The sequence below is a fragment of the Trachypithecus francoisi genome, unplaced genomic scaffold, assembly GCF_009764315.1.
Source record: "Trachypithecus francoisi isolate TF-2019V2 unplaced genomic scaffold, Tfra_2.0 Lachesis_group1, whole genome shotgun sequence".
Classification (NCBI taxonomy): domain Eukaryota; kingdom Metazoa; phylum Chordata; class Mammalia; order Primates; family Cercopithecidae; genus Trachypithecus; species Trachypithecus francoisi.
In genome coordinates, this window is record NW_022681454.1 from 49,867,707 (window position 1) to 49,884,503 (window position 16,797).

General features: G+C 41.4%; 1 pseudogene; it reads right to left on the reverse strand.

The window, feature by feature from the left end:
- Positions 1-12,756: 12,756 nt before the first annotated feature.
- Positions 12,757-13,723, reverse strand: LOC117086349 (annotated as a pseudogene).
- Positions 13,724-16,797: the final 3,074 nt, after the last annotated feature.

The following is a 16,797-nucleotide window of genomic DNA, read 5'->3' on the forward strand; positions in this document are numbered from 1 at the left end:
GTCCTCCTTTATTTCATTGAGCAGTGGCTTGTAGTTCTCCTTGAAGAAGTGTTTCACATCCCTTGTAAGTTGGATTCCTAGGAATATTATTCTCTTTGTAGCAATTGTGAATGGTAGTTCACTCATGATTTGGCTCTCTGTTTGTCTGTTATTTGTGTATAGGAATGCTTGTGATTTTTGTACATTGATTTTGTATCCTGAGACTTTGCTGAAGTTGCTTATCAGCTTAAGGAGATTTTGGGCTGAGACAATGGGGTTTTCTAAATATACAATCATGTCATCTGCAAACAGGGACAATTTGACTTCCTCCTTTCCTAACTGAATACCTATTATTTCTTTCTCCTGCCTGTTGCCCTGGCCAGAACTTCCAACACTATGTTGAATAGGAGTGGTGAGAGAGGGCATCCCTGTCTTCTGCTAGTTTTCAAAGGGAATGCTTCCAGTTTTTGCCCATTCAGTATGATATTGGCTGTGGGTTTGTCACAAATAGCTCTTATTATTTTGAGATACCTTCCATCAATACCTAGTTTATTGAGCGTTTTTAGCATGAAGGATTGTTGAATTTTGTGGAAGGCTTTTCTGTATCTATTGAGATAATCATGTGGTTTTTGTCATTGGTTCTGTTTATGTGATGGATTACATTTATTGATCTGCATATGTTGAACCAGCCTTGCATCCCAGGGATGAAGCCAACTTGATTGTGGTGGATAAGCTTTTTGATGTGCTGCTGGATTCAGTTTGCAAGTCTTTTATTGAGGATTTTCTCATTGATGTTCATTAGGAATATTGGTCTAAAATTCTCTTTTTTGTTGTGTCTCTGCCAGACTTTGGTTTCAGGATGATGTTGGCCTCATAAAATGAATTAGGGAGGATTCCCTCTTTTTCTATCGATTGGAATAGTTTCAGAAGGAATAGTACCAGCTCTTCTTTGTACCTCTGGTAGAATTCGGCTGTGAATCCTTCTGGTCCTGGACTTTTTTTGGTTGGTAGGCTATTAACTATTGCCTCAATTTCAGAGCCTGTTATTGGTCTATTCAGAGATTGAACTTCTTCCTGGTTTAGTCTTGAGAAGGTGTATGCATCCAGGAATTTATCCATTTCTTCTAGATTTTCTAGTTTATTTCATAGTTTATTTCTAGTTTATAGTATTCTCTGATGGTAGTTTGTATCTCTGTGGGATCAGTGGTGATCCCCTTTCTCATTTTTTATTGCATCTATTTGATTCTTCTCTCTTTTCATCTTCATTAGTCTTGCTAGTGGTCTATTAATTTTGTTGATCTTTTCTAAAAACCAGCTCCTGGATTCATTGATTTTTTGAAGGGTTTTTGTGTCTCTGTCTCCTTCAGTTCTGCTCTGAGCTTAGTTATTTCTTGCCTTCTGCTAGCTTTTGAATTTGTTTGCTCTTGCTTCTCTAGTTCTTTTAATTGTGATGTTAGCATGTTGATTTTAGATCTTTCCTGCTTTCTCTTGTGGGCATTTTAGGGCTATAAATTTCCCTCTACACACTGCTTTAAATGTGTCCCAGATATTCTGGTATGTTGTGTCTTTGTTCTTACTGGTTTCAAAGAACATCTTTATTTCTGCCTTCATTTCGTTATGTAGTCATTAAGGAGCAGGTTGTTCAGTTTCCATGTAGTTGAGTAGTTTTGAGTGAGTTTCTTAATCGTGAGTTCTAATTTGATTGCACTGTGGACTGAGAGAAACTTTGTTGTGATTTCTGTTCCTTTACATTTGCTGAGGAGTGCTTTACTTCCAACTATGTGATCAATTTTGGAATACGTGTGATGTGGTGCTGAGAAGAATGTATATTCTGTTGATTTGGGGTGGAGAGTTCTGTATATGTCTATTAGGTCTGCTTGGTACAGAGCTGAGTTCAAGTCCTGGATATCCTTGTTAACTTTTTGTCTCATGGATCTGTCTAATATTGACAGTTGGGTGTTAAAGTCTCCCATTATTATTGTGTGGGAGTCTAAGTCTCTTTGTAGGTCTCTAAGGACTTGCTTTATGAATCTGGGTGCTCCTGTATTGGGTGCATATATATTTAGGAAAGTTAGCTCTTCTTGTTGAATTGATCCCTTTACCATTATGTAATGGCCTTCTTTGTCTCGTTTGATCTTTGTTGGTTTAAAGTCTGTTTAATCAGAGACTAGGATTGCAACCCTTGCTTTTTTTTTGCTTTCCATTTGCTTGGTAGATCTTCCTCCATCCCTTTATTTTGAGCCTATATGTGTCTCTGCACATGAGATCGGTCTCCTGAATACAGCATACTGATGGGTCTTGACTCTTCATCCAATTTGCCAGTCTGTATCTTGTAATTGGGGCCTGTAGCCCATTTATATTTAAGGTTAATATTGTTATGTGCAAATTTGATTCTGTCATTTTGATGTTAGCTGGTTATTTTGCCTGTTTGTTGACATAGTTTCTTCCTAGCATTGATGGTCTTTACAATTTGGCATGTTTTTGCAGTGGCTGGTACCGGTTGTTCCTTTCCATGTTTAGTGCTTCCCTCAGGAGCTCTTGTAAGGCAGGCCTGGTGGTGACAAAATCTCTCAGCATTTGCTTGTCTGTAAAGGATTTTATTTCTCCTTCACTTATGAAGCTTAGTTTGGCTGGATATGAAATTCTTCGTTGAAAATCCTTTTCTTTAAGAATGTTGAATATTGGCCCCCACTCTCTTCTGGCTTGTAGAGTTTCTGCCAAGAGATCCGCTGTTAGTCTGATGGGCTTCCCTTTGTGGTTAACCCAACCTTTCTCTCTGGCTGCCCTTAACATTTTTTCCTTCATTTCAACCTTGGTGAATCTGACAATTATATGTCTCGGGGTTGCTCTTCTTGAGGAGTATCTTTGTGGTGTTCTCTGTATTTCCTGAATTTGAATGTTGGCCTGCCTTGCTAGGTTGGGGAAGTTCTCCTGGATAATATCCTGAAGAGTGTGTTCCAACTTGGTTCCATTCTCCCTGTCACTTTCAGGTACACCAATCAAACTTTACTTTGGTCTTTTCACATAGTCCCATATTTCTTGGAGGCTTTGTTCATTTCTTTTTGCTCTTTTTTCTCTAAACTTCTCTCACTTTGTTTCATTAATTTGAGCTTCAATCACTGATACCCTTTCTTCCACTTGATCAAATTGGTTACTGAAGCTTGTGCATGTGTCATGTAGTTCTTGTGCCATGGTTTTCAGCTCCATCAGGTCATTTAAGGTCTTCTCTACACTGTTTATTCTAGTTAGTCATTCGTCCAATCTTTTTTCAAGGTATTTAGCTTCCTTGTGATGAGTTCAAACATCCTCCTTTAGCTCAGAGAAGTTTGTTATTACCGACCTTCTGAAGCCTACTTCTGTCAACTAGTCAAAGTCATTCTCTGTCCTGCTTTGTTCCATTGTTGGCGAGGAGCTGCAATCCTTTGGAGGAGAAGTGGTGCTCTGGTTTTTAGAATTTTCAGCTTTTCTGCTCTTGTTTCTCCCATCTTTGTGGTTTTATCTACCTTTGGTCTTTGATGTTGGTGACCTACAGATGGGGTTTTGGTGTGGATGTCCTTTAGGTTGATGTTGATGCTATTCCTTTCTGTTTGTTAGTCTTCCTTCTAACAGTCAGGTCCCTCAGCTGCAGGTCTGTTGAATTTTGCTGGGGGTCCACTCCAGACCCTGTTTGCCTGAGTATCACCAGTGGAGGCTCAGTTGGAAATGCAGAAATCACGTCTTCTGCGTCAGTCACACTGTGAGCTGCAGACCAGAGCTATTCCTATTTGGCCATCTTGGAACAGGAAAAACTCTTTTTTTTGTTTTTAACCCCATTTATTCCTTCACGTAGGAAGACTGATAGTTTTTTTTTTTTTTTTTTTTTTTTGTTGAGACGGAGTCTCGCTCTGTCGCCCAGGCTGGAGTGCAGTGGCCGGATCTCAGCTCACTGCAAGCTCCGCCTCCCGGGTTCACGCCATTCTCCTGCCTCAGCCTCCCGAGTAGCTGGGACTACAGGCGCCCACCACCTCGCCCGGCTAGTTTTTTTGTATTTTTTAATAGAGACGGGGTTTCACCGTGTTAGTCAGGATGGTCTCGATCTCCTGACCTCGTGATCCGCCCGTCTCGGCCTCCCAAAGTGCTGGGATTACAGGCTTGAGCCACCGCGCCCGGCCAGGAAGACTGATAGTTAAATGTCTAAAAGACAGACAACAGATAAAGGCCAAGAGAAAAGTAATTTTTTTTTTTATCCTGGCATCACAGGCTTAATCATGTCAAGTTTCAAGACAACCCCAGCAGCCATCTGACCCTGTTCCTGCAGTTAACTAGTGGAAGGGTAGTGTCAAGAGTGATAAAGTGTAAGAGTATTTACCTGTGGTTTCCTTCTTAAAATAAAGTGGAGGCCAGGCACAGTGGTTCACACCTGTAATGCCAGAGCTTTGGGAGGCCAAGGCAGGATGATCCCTTGAGGCCAGGGGTTCAAGACCAACCTGGACAACATGACAAGACCTCATCTCTACAAAAATTTAAAAATTAGCTGGGTGAGGTGATGCATGCCTGTAGTCCTAGCTACTTGGGAGACTGAGGCAGGAAGATCACTTGAGCTCAGGTGTTTGAGGTTACAGTGAGCTATGACTGCTTCATTATACTCCAACCTGGACAACAGAGTGAGACTCTGTCTTTTAAAAATAATTAATTAATTAATTAAAACAATAAAATAAAGTGAAGAAGATTCAAAGTCCCACTATCTAAAGTCTGTCAGGAGAAACAGATAATAGGGAAATGGTAATAGCCGGCACCCACAGAGTGCTACTTACTACATGCCAGGTGCTGTCCGAAGCACTCTACATCTGCCAACTCATTATTCAGATGAGGGAACTGAAAGAATCTTTGCTTTCAACCATCAGTTATACTGCCTTTTCACAGGCACGGCAACTGCAGTTATGTTGCAATTTTCAGTTGCATCTGCAATCAGATGCAAAGGAATTGCTAAAGACTCAGTAGTTGAGGGCTAACTTTTGATCCAGGACCAAAGCAAAGAAGAACTACTTTCATTTATAACAAGGGCCCAGATGCAGGAAGTAGACCTCTCAAACAGTGTGGTGTAAGAGCAGTATGGGATGGCAAAAATAGGATCCAGGCCATCCTGGAAATAGTCCCCTGGCCACAGAAGTTAATTGTTACCATCAGTGCCTTAGAAAGGAAGAAGTAGCGACTGACATCAGGACTTCAGAATTGCGTCAAGTTCAGAATAGATGCAGTCATTCCTTACTTCTTTTGTCATCTTCACGAAATCGTGAATTATGAAATTCCTCTGGGAATATTTATATGTTGATACCTGCACAAAATAGACCCTACCTAGTAATAATCATCTCTATTTTGGTGCATAGTTTTCTGTATTTCCTGTGTGCATGTGTGTGTGTATGCGCACACACATGTGTTTGTGTGTGTGCATGTGTATGTGAGTGTGTGTGTGTGGTATGAATGTTTCCAATATGCATAAAGGGCCTGGACAATATGATATATATGCGTGTTTGTTACTTTTAATCTAGAAATAGGAATTTAGCATTTAAAGTGCCCTAATCAGGAATATACTCTCCAGGACAGGTTTGAAATTTTTTTTTTTTTTTTTTTGAGGCGGAGTCTCGCTCTGTCGCCCGGACTGGAGTGCAGTGGCCGGATCTCAGCTCACTGCAAGCTCCGTCTCCCAGGTTTACGCCATTCTCCTGCCTCAGCCTCCCGAGTAACTGGGACTACAGGCGCCCGCCACCTCGCCCGGCTAGTTTTTGTATTTTTAGTAGAGACGGGGTTTCACCGTGTTAGCCAGGATGGTCTCGATCTCCTGACCTCGTGATCCGCCCGTCTCGGCTTCCCAAAGTGCTGGGATTACAGGCTTGAGCCACCGCGCCCGGCCTGAAATGTTTTTTTTTTTGAGACGGAGTCTCACTCTGTCACCCAGGCTGAAGTGCAGTGGCGTGATCTCGGCTCACTGCAAGCTCTGCCTCCCAGGTTTGCGCCATTCTCCTGCCTCAGCCTCCCGAATAGCTGGGACTACAGGTGCCCACCACCACGCCTGGCTAGTTTTTTGTATTTTTTTAGTAGAGATGGGGTTTCACCGTGTTAGCCAGGATGGTCTCGATCTCCTGACCTCGTGATCCACCCGTCTCAGCCTCCCAAAGTGCTGGGATTACAGGCATGAGCCACTGCGCCTGGCCTTGAAATGTTTTTCTCAGGTCTCCACATTCCAGAGGACCTATTACAAGTGGTTTGACTATTGCTATCTCAATGTACTAGTTGTTAATATATTTTTTAAATGATAGAAATGGTTTTTAGTTGGCAAAATGTGTGGTGTTTAAAATATGTGGATTAGCTAGGCAAAGTGGCATGTGTGTGTGTGATACTACTCAGAAGGCTGAGGTGGGAGGATTCTTTGAGTGCAGGAGGTTTTTGTCTGTTTGTTTTTGTTTTTGTTTTGTAGAGATGGTGTCTTGCTATGTTGCCCAGGCTGGTCTCAAACTCCTGGCCTCAAGCAATCCTCCTGCCTTGGCTTCCCGAAACACTGGGATTATAGGAATGAACCACCATGCCCAGCCAAGCCCAGAAGCTTGAATCCTGCCTGGGCAACATAGCAAGACCCCATGTCTAAAAAAATTAAATTAAATTAAATTTAAAAAATAAAATGTGTGAGGCCAGGCGCAGTGGCTCACGCTTGTAGTCCCAGCACTTTGGGAGGCCAAGGTGAGCGAATCACAAGGTCAGGAGATTGAGACCATCCTGGCTAACATGGTGAAACCCCATCTCTACTAAAAATACCAAAAATTAGCCGGGTGTGGTGCCAGGCGCCTGTAGTCCCAGCTACTCCGGAGGCTGAGACAGGAGAATGGTGTGAACCCAGGAGGCGGAGCTTGCAGTGAGGCGAGATCGCACCACTGCACTCCAGCCTAGGTGACAGAGGGAGACGCCATATAAAAATAAATAAATAAATAAATAAATAAATAAAATATGTGGATTAATTAGCAATACTGTAGAAGAATTTGTGTCCTTATATGTATAGGAGAGCATAAAATTTATGAGCCCAGCAGCCTATCTATATCTTTCAGAGTGGTCTTCGTGGCTTAGACTCTGATTTGGACCTGAAGATTCTGGTACCTATTCTGAATAGTAAGTGAGCTTAACTTGCCTCTAGAATACTACTGCATCTGCCTTGATTAATTCTTTCCTGCAAGATACTTGGCAGTGTGCCAATGGTAGAGACAACCGGCTTTCTACCAAATAGTCCATTCTCCTCTTCTTCCTAGGGGCTTGGCTACCCCACCCATCCAGCTCACCTAAGAGATAGCTGTAGTCATGTGGCTAAGTTTCACCTGATGGCGTGTGAATAGAAGAATGTATACCTAGATTTCTGGGCCTACACCTTAAGAACATGAATATGCCTCTTCTGAGTTCTTGTTCCCTTCTTGCCATTTGGTTGGCTAGAACTTTGCTATGCAGACAACAAAAGGCCCAGACAGTAGTGCAGAATCATGCTGGAAGGAATCTGAGCCCCTGAGTGGCTCAGGAAGCAGACCACCTGCCACCTTGGAACATTCACCTCCATCTCTTGCTTTAAACCGTTGTATTATTATTATTACAGCAGCTTTTCCTTATCTCAACTGATACAGTGCCTAAGGGACTGAGCTGAGCTTGTAAGAAGAGGATGCCTGCTTGCCAATGATGACAGAGGTAGCAGAATTCCATCTAGGGCTGGATACCAGGGTAACGTGCCAACATTTAGTGAATTTGGAGGGAAGAGCAACACAGCCCTACCCTACCTCTTACATGTAGAGGCCTTCAGCATCTCCCAGTAAGAATCTAACAGGTGTTTTAAAATGCGGACTTTGTTCACAGCTAATATTATACACTACAGTGAAAATGGAAAGCCTTTCTTCTAAGATCAGAACAACACAAAGATGTCCATTCTTGCCACCTGTATTCAACATATAGTATTGGAAATCCTAGCTACAGCAATTAGGCAAGAGAAATAAATAAAAGACATCCCGCAAATAGGAAAGGGAGAAGTTAAATTACACCTGTTTGCAGATAACATGTCCTTATATATAGAAAACCCCAGAGACTCCCCCAAAAAACTGTTAAGATAAACAAATATAATAAAGTTGTAGGATCCAAAATCAACACACAAAAATCAGTACACTGAACACTATTAAAAAATCATTAGAAAAATAGAAGAAGACACACATAAATGGAAAGATAGCTCATGCTCATGGACTAGAAGGATTAAAGTTGTTAAAATGTCCATATTACCCAAAGTGATCTATACAATGGAATACTATTCATCTATGTCTGGGTGCCTTAGACCACAGAATTATCTGCCCAACCCACTTGGAGCCTATTTACAGGGCCAGTACAGCCTCTTTCCTGATTAAGTCCTCCTAAGGGCAGAATGCACAGCTGGAGTACACAATCCTAGAGGCTAAGGATGCCTAGGGGACACACATTTTATGAAGTGGGTATGGTTAGAGCTTAGCTGTGCAGCATCAGGTGTCCACACATGTGTCCACAAAGCCCTTTGCGGTGTTGGATGGGGCATAGGTAGAAATAACAGAGGAACTGCCCTCAGACCAGGGATGGGCAGCCAGGGAGCCAGCTAGCTCCATAATCTGGAGACCCCAAGGAGTCTGATAATTCTAAATAGGAACCTGCCCTTCCAGATCATTATAAAAGTATATTTGTCAAGATGTGAGGGTAAACATATTTTATTTAACAGCTTGTTACAAATATTTAGACCTGGCCGGGCATGGTGGCTCACACTTGTAATCCCAGCACTTTGGGAGGCCGAGGCAGATAAGTCACTTAAAGTCAGGAGACCAGCCTGGCCAACACGGTGAAACCCTGTCTCTACTAAATACACACAAAAAAAATAAAAAATAAAAAATTAGCTGGGCATGGTGGTGGGCACCTGTAATCTCAGCTACTCGGGAGGCTGAGGCAGGAGAATCACTTGAACCCAGGAGGCAGAGGTCGTAGTGAGCCAAGATCGCGCCACTGCATTCCAACCTGGGTGACAAAGCAAGACTCTGTCTCAAAATAAATAAATAAATATTCAGACCAATGTTATGTTGGCTTATTGCCCCAGACCTAGAGGAGTTGAGGGAAACAAGCTCCCAGAGGAAAGATGGCATTGGTGACCCCTGATTTATAGCATGTGCCAGTTTACACGGTATAAATACCCATCGGTGATTTCGCACTATCCACGTGATGTCATTGAACGTGGAATTGACCCAATTGGCTCTCTTGAGCCAGTATGAACAGGCCAAAACTCAGAAATAGTAGGGGCTGGTGTCTTAGTCTGTTCCTGCTGCTAACAAAACACCTGAGACTGCGTAATTTATAACAACATACATTCAATACTGACAGCTCTGGAAACTGAGAAGTCCAAGATCAAAGCACCAGCAGGTTCTGTGTCTAATGAGGGTTCAGTCTCAGCTTCCAAGATGGAGCCTTGAATACTGTGTCTTCACATGGTGGAAGGCAGAAGGGCAAAAAGGGCAAATACTGTGTGAAGCCTGTTTTATAAGGCATAAATCCCATTCACAAGCAAGGAGCCCTCATGACTTAATCACTTCCTGAAGAACACACCCCTTGATATTATATATTGGTGACTAAGTTTCCACGTATGATTTTGAGGCACACATTCAGACCATAGCCACCATATTGGCCCTGCATTCTATCCTCTGGCTTGCTTCTCTTCTTCTTATCCAACTTTTTCTCTTCCCTCCTTTTCCATCTCTTTTCCCTCTTAGGAAAAACATGGCTTTTTCTCCAGAATGTGCACAATAATTCTGTAACTATCTTCTGTTGCTTGAGCTGGACCTTGGTCTTATCCTTTACCCTCACTGGTTCTTTAAAGGACTTTTTTTTTAGGATTTCAGGAATGTTGTCATTGATACATAATAATTGTACAAATGAGTGATATTTTGATACATGCATACAACGTACAATGATCAAATCAGAGTATTAGGATATCCATCACTTCGAACATTTATCATTTCTTTGTGTTGGGAATATTTCAAATATTCTCTTCTAGATATTTTGAAATATACGATAAATTATTGTTAACTATAGTAACTTTACTCTGCTGTCAAATACTAGAACTTATTCCTTCTGTCTAGCTGTATGTTTGTACCCATTAACCAACTTCTCTTCATCTCCCTACCCACTACCCTCCCCAGCCTTCAGTAACTGTCATTCTACTCTCTACCTTCATGAGATCACCATTTTTATTCCCACATATGAATGAGAACATGTGATATTTGTCTTTCTGTGTTTGGCATATTTTATTTAACATAATGACCTTCAGTTCTATTCATTTTGCTGTGGATGATGGGATTTCTTTTTTTTTTTTAATGATCAAATAGTATTTCATTGTATATATATATATATATATACACCACATTTTCCTTATCCATTTATCCACTGATGGATAGTGAGGTTGATTCCATATCTTGGCTATTGTGAATAATGATGCAAAAACACAAGGGTACAGATATCCCTTGTATATACTGATTTCCTTTCCTTTGGATACCCAGTATTCGGATTGCTGCATCGAATAGTAGTTCCAGTTTTAGTTTTTTGAGAAACCGCCATACTGTTTTACATAATGGCTGTAACATATTATCTTCTCACCAACAGTGTGTGAGTTTCCTTTTCTCCACATCCTCACCAGCATTTTTTTTGTTTTTGTTTTTTATAATAGCCATTCTAATTGGAATGAGATGTTATCTCATGGCTTTGATTTGCATTTCCCTGATGATTAGTGATGTTCAACATTTTTTTTCAAATACCTGTTGGCCATTTGTATGTCTTCTTTTTTTTTGAGACAGGGTCTCACTCTGTCACCCAGGCTGGAGTGCAGTGGCATAATCACGGCTCACTGCAGGCTTGATCTCCCAGGGTTAGCCTCCTAAGTAGCTGGGACCATAAGCATGTACCACCTCAAGTGATCTTCCCACCTCATCCTCCCAAACAGCTGGGACCACAGGCACATGCCACCATGCCTTTTTTTTTTTTTTTCAATAGAGACAGGGTCTTACTATGTTGCCCAGGCTGGTCTTGAACTCCTGGGCCCAAGCAGTCCTCCTGCCTTGGCCTCCCAAAGTGCTGGGATTATAGATGTGAGCCACTGTGCCCAGTTTGGATGTCTCCTTTTGAGAAATGTCCATTCAGATCATATGCCCACTTTTTAACAGGATTATTTGAGGGTATTTTTGTTTTATTTTGTTTTTACTATTGAGTTGTTTGAGATCCTTATATATTCTGGATATTAGTCCCTTGTCATATGAATAGTTCTCATTTATTTTCTCCCATTCTACAGGTTGTCTCTTCACTCTGTCTTTTCACTCTGTTGATTGTTTCATTTGCAGTGCAGAAGCTTTTTAGTTTAATATAGTCTCATTTGTCTATTTTTTGTTTTTGTTCCCTGTGTTTTTAAAGTCTTAGCCATAAAATCTTTCCCTAGGCCAATGTCCCAAAGCATTCTTCCTATGTTTTGTTCTAGTAGTTTTGTGTTTCAGATCTTATGCTTAAGTCTTTATTGCATTTTGAGTTGATTTTTGTAAGTAGTGAGAGATAGGAGTCTAGTTTCATTCTTATGCATATGACTATCCAGTTTTCTCAGTATCATTTATCGAAGAGGGTGTTCCTTTCCCAGTGCATGTCCTTGGTGCCTTTGTCAAAATCAGTTTGCTGTAAGTACATGGAATGTATTTCTGGTTCTCTATTCTGATCCATTGCTCTATATGTCTATGTGTATACCAATAGCATGTTGTTTTGGCTGCCATAGCTTTGTAGTGTGTTTTGAAGTCAGGTAGTGTGATGCCTCCAGCTTGGCTTTTGTTCAGTATTGCTTTGGCTATTCAGAGTCTTTTGTGGTGCCATATCAATTTTAGGGATTTTTTTTTTCTCTTTCTGAAAAGAGTGTCAGTGGTATTTCAATAGGAATTGCATTGAATCTGTAGATTGCTTTGGTAGTATGGTCATTTTAGCAATATTAATTCTACTGATCCATGAGCATGGTATGTTGTTCTCTTTTTGTGTTCTCTTCAATTTCATCAGTATTTTACAGTTTTCCTTATAGAAGTCTTTCACCTCCTTAGTTAAATTTATTCCTAGGTATGTTATTTCTTTCTTTCTTTAGCTATTATAAATGGAATTGCTTTTCTTTTTTTTTTAGTTTAAATACATTTTATTTTTAGACAACCTGACATAGTTTTCTTAAAAACTGCCTTCACTCCAAATAAATCATAGTCAAAATAAATGAAGAGCTCAAGACTATATCAGTCCCATCCATCTTAAGTACTGGTGTTGTATGGATGACAAGCAGCAGCCAGTTATGATGACAGGTGATAGATCCAAAGAAATTGTCAACTTTGTTACCATTTTTTCCATTTCTAAATCATCCTTAAAGAAAATCATGGCCGGGCGCGGTGGCTCAAGCCTGTAATCCCAGCACTTTGGGAGGCCGAGACGGGCGGATCACAAGGTCAGGAGATCGAGACCATCCTGGCTAATACGGTGAAACCCCGTCTCTACTAAAGAATACAAAAAACTAGCCGGGCGACGAGGCGGGCGCCTGTAGTCCCAGCTACTTGGGAGGCGGAGGCGGGAGAATGGCGTGAACCTGGGAGGCGGAGCTTGCAGTGAGCTGAGATCCGGCCACCGCACTCCAGCCTGGGCGACAGAGTCAGACTCCGTCTCAAAAAAAAAAAAAAAAAAAAAAAAAAAAAGAAAATCATATATGAAGTCATACCATTCTCATGGTAGCTCAGTAGGGCAACCATGCCATCTGGATTCATGTTTTCACCAATAAAGAACTGGAGTTTTTGAAATTAGCAAGGGTGTGCTTGATTGGTTCTGTAGCCTCTGTCACAGAACGTTTTACTCTTTCTGGTCTCTATCCTCCAAATTTGTCTTTGATTGATTTCATGTAATCTTTGATGTACTTCTTGTAGGCTTCTTTTGTGAAGCTGGTTTCCTGTAAGTGAGGTTCCTGACAATATCAACACCAGTGATTACTGTGCTTTAGGTACCTTTGCTCTAGGGGGCCTTCAGCAGAGGCATTTCCACCAGTGAACAAGTCATGAGTGTTACCTTCTGTCCTACTTACCATCTTTCCCTCCACCTCCAGGCAAGCCTGTCTGCAATCTCCCAAATCTTATACATGTTGGAGAACTATTGTGACTGATGATGCCAGGGTAGATAATCATGATAGCGGCTAAAGGGAGACCATGGGGGCACTAACTTAGCAGGAGCCTGGAGCTCAGAGTGAGTGCAGGGTAGCCAGAGTGGCACTGGGTGGGGAAGTGGGTGGAAATGCGGGATTGCTTTCTTAATTTCTTTTTAGTTAGTTCATCTTTGTTGTATGGAAACACTACTGATTTTTGTATATTGGTTTTGTATCCTTCAACTTTACTGGATTTATTTATCATTTGTAAGAGTTTTTTGGTAGAGTCTTTAGGTTTTTCTAGGTATAAGATCATGTCATCTGTAAAGAGGGACACTTTCACTTCTTTTCCAACTTGGATTATGCCTTTATTTCTTCCTCTTTCCTAATCGATCGGGCTAAGACTTCCAGCACAATGTTGAATAAGAATAGTAAAGGTGAGCATCATTGTCTTATTCCAGTTCTTGGAGGAAAGGCTTTCAGCTTTTCCCCAGGTGGTATGATGTTAGCTGTGAGTTTGTCATATATGGCCTTTGTTATTTTGAGGTATGTTTCTTTTATGCCTAATTTGTTGAGAGTTTTTATCATGAAGGATGTTAAATCTTATCAAATGCTTTTTCTGTGTTTATTGAGATAATCATATGGTTTTTGTCCTTCCTTTGGTTAATGTATCACATTTATTCATTTGCATATGTTGAACCATTTTTTGCATTCCTGGGATAAATCCCACTTGATCATAGTATATTATATTTTTGATGTGTTGTTGGATTTAGTTTGCTAGTATTTTGATGAGGATTTTTACATCTATGTTCCTGAGAGATATTTTTCTCTCATAGATTTCTTTTTTGTGTGTGTCCTTGTCTGGTTTTAGTATCAGATAATGCTGGCCTTACAGAATGAATTAGAAAGATTTCCATCTTCTTTAATTTTTTGGAATGATTTGAGAAGAATTGGTGTTCCTTATAAGCTTGATAGAATTCAGCAGTAAAGTGATCCAGTTCTGGGCCTTTCTTTGTGGGGAGACTTTTTATTACTGATGTAATCTCATTATTGGTCTGTTCTGTGGGGAAAAGAAAGATATCAGACTGTTACTGTGTCTGTATAGAAAGAAGTAGACTCAGCCGGGCGCGGTGGCTCAAGCCTGTAATCCCAGCACTTTGGGAGGCCGAGGCGGGTGGATCACGAGGTCAGGAGATCGAGACCCTCCTGGCTAACACGGTGAAACCCCGTCTCTACTAAAAATACAAAAAACTAGCCGGGCACGGTGGCGGGCGCCTGTAGTCCCAGCTACTCGGAGGCTGAGGCGGGAGAATGGCTGGAACCCGGGAGGCGGAGCTTGCAGTGAGCCAAGATCGCGCCACTGCACTCCAGCCTGGGCGACACAGTGAGACTCCGTCTCAAAAAAAAAAAAAAAAAAAAAAAGAAGTAGACTCCATTTTGTTCTGTATTTGAGATGCTGTTAATCTGTGACCGTACCCCCAACCTTGTCCTTGCAAGAGACATGTGCTGTGGTGACTCAAGGTTTAACGGATTTTGGGCTGTGCAGGGTGTGCTTTGTTAAACAAGTGCCTGAAGGCAGTATGCTTGTGAAAAGTCATCACCATTCTCTTAATCTCAAGTACCCAGGGACACGTGCACTGCCAAAGGTCACAGGGACCTCTGCCTAGGAAAGCTAGGTATTGTCCAAGGTTTCTCCCCATGTGATAGTCTGAAATATGACCTCGTGGGAAGAGAAATACCTGATGGTCCCCCAGCCTGACACTCGTGAAGGGTCTGTGCTGAGGAGGATAGAAGGCCTCTTGGCAGTTGAGATAGAGAAAAGCATCTGTCTGCTGCCCATCCCTGGGCAATGGAATATCTGGTGTAAAACTCGATTGTATGTTCTATTTACTGAGAAAGGAGAAAACCCCCTTAGGGCTGAAGGTGGGACGTGCCAGCGGCAAAGCTGCTCTTTATGCACTAAAAAGGTTTATGGAGATGTTTATATATGCATATCAAGGCACAGCACTTTTCCTTAAACTTATGTCACAGAGATCTTTATTCATATGTCTTACTGTTGACCTTCTCCCTATGATGATCCTATTATCCTGCCACTTTCCTTTTTCAAAGATGGTAAAGATAATGATCAATAAATACTAAGGGAACTCAGAGACCGGTGCCTGCGTGGGTCCTCTGTATGCTGAGCGCCGGTCCCCTGGGCCCACTTTTTCTTTCTCTATACTTTGTCTCTGTGTCTCATTTCTTTTCTCAAGTCTCTCGTTCCACCTAACGAGAAATGCCCACAGGTGTGAAGGGGCAGGCCACCCCTTCATGTTCAGGTTTTCTGTTTCCTCCTGGTTCAATCTTAGGAGGTAGTATGTTTTCTGGTATTTAATCAATTCCCTCTAGGTTTCCTAGTTTTTGAGCATATAGTTGTTCATAATTCTCTTGGATGACCTTTTGCATTTCTGTGGTATCTGTTGTCATGTCTCCTTTTTCATTTCTGATTATGTTTATTTGGATCTTATCTCTTCTTTTCTTGGTTAATCTAGCTAGCAGTTTATCAGTTTTGTTTTTCTTTGCCAAAAACCAACTTTTTCTTTCATTGATCTTTTTCCTCTTTCATTATTTATCATTGAGGTTTGGCAGTTTTCTGTAGTGGTAACATTTGATTCCTTTCTCGTTCTCATTTGTGTATCTGCTATGCCAGTGCATTTTACACTCTTGTGTGTTTTCTTGATGGTAGACATCATCCTTTCTGTCATGTGCATCCATGTGAAGAGACCACCAAACAGGCTGTGTGAGCAACAAAGCTGTTAATTTCACCTGGGTGCAGGCGGGCTGAGTCCAAAAAGAGAGTCAGCAAAGGGAAATAGGGGTAGGGCTGTTTTATAGGATTTGGGTGATTAGTGGAAAATTATAGTCAAAGGGGGTTTTTCTCTTATGGGCAGGGGTGGGGGTCACAAGATGCTCAGTAGGGGAGGTTCTGAGCCAGGAGAAAGAATTTCACAAGGTTAATCGCTCAGTTAAGGTGGGGCAGGCACAAATCACAATGGTGGAATGTCATCAGTTAAGGTAGGAACCCGGCATTTTCACTTGTTTTGTGGATCTTCAGTTGCTTCAGGCCATCTGGATGTATACTTGCAGGTCACAGGGGAGATGATGGCTTAGCTTGGCCTCAGAGGCCTGACACTTTCACTTCTAGATGAAGGACTCTCAAACATTTCTTGTAGGACTGGTCTAGTCGTGATGAATTCCCTCAGTTTAAAGTATTTCTTTTAAACAAACTAACACTTTTCTCTAGAGAACTTCTTAGTGAATCTAAATCTCCTCCAGCTTGTTCCATTGCAGATTGGCTTATCATTTGATCTGAAGATAATTCATCTTAGAGAAGATGATGAACTCAAAACAGAGAAGATGTTAAGAAGCTTTTGAAACTATAAAGCAGTCCCACTACTGTTGTCCGAATTTATCAACTCTTTGCAAATTATGTATAAGTCAACACTACTGCTTACCTGGCTTCTACTTTATGAGTAACAGCTAAATAAATGAGTCTAACTTGGAGAAAATCAATGTTCATTTTCTTTTGCAGTTGTCATCTACAGCAGGACCTCACTTGAGTACTGCCTCTGAGCCTAGGTTCT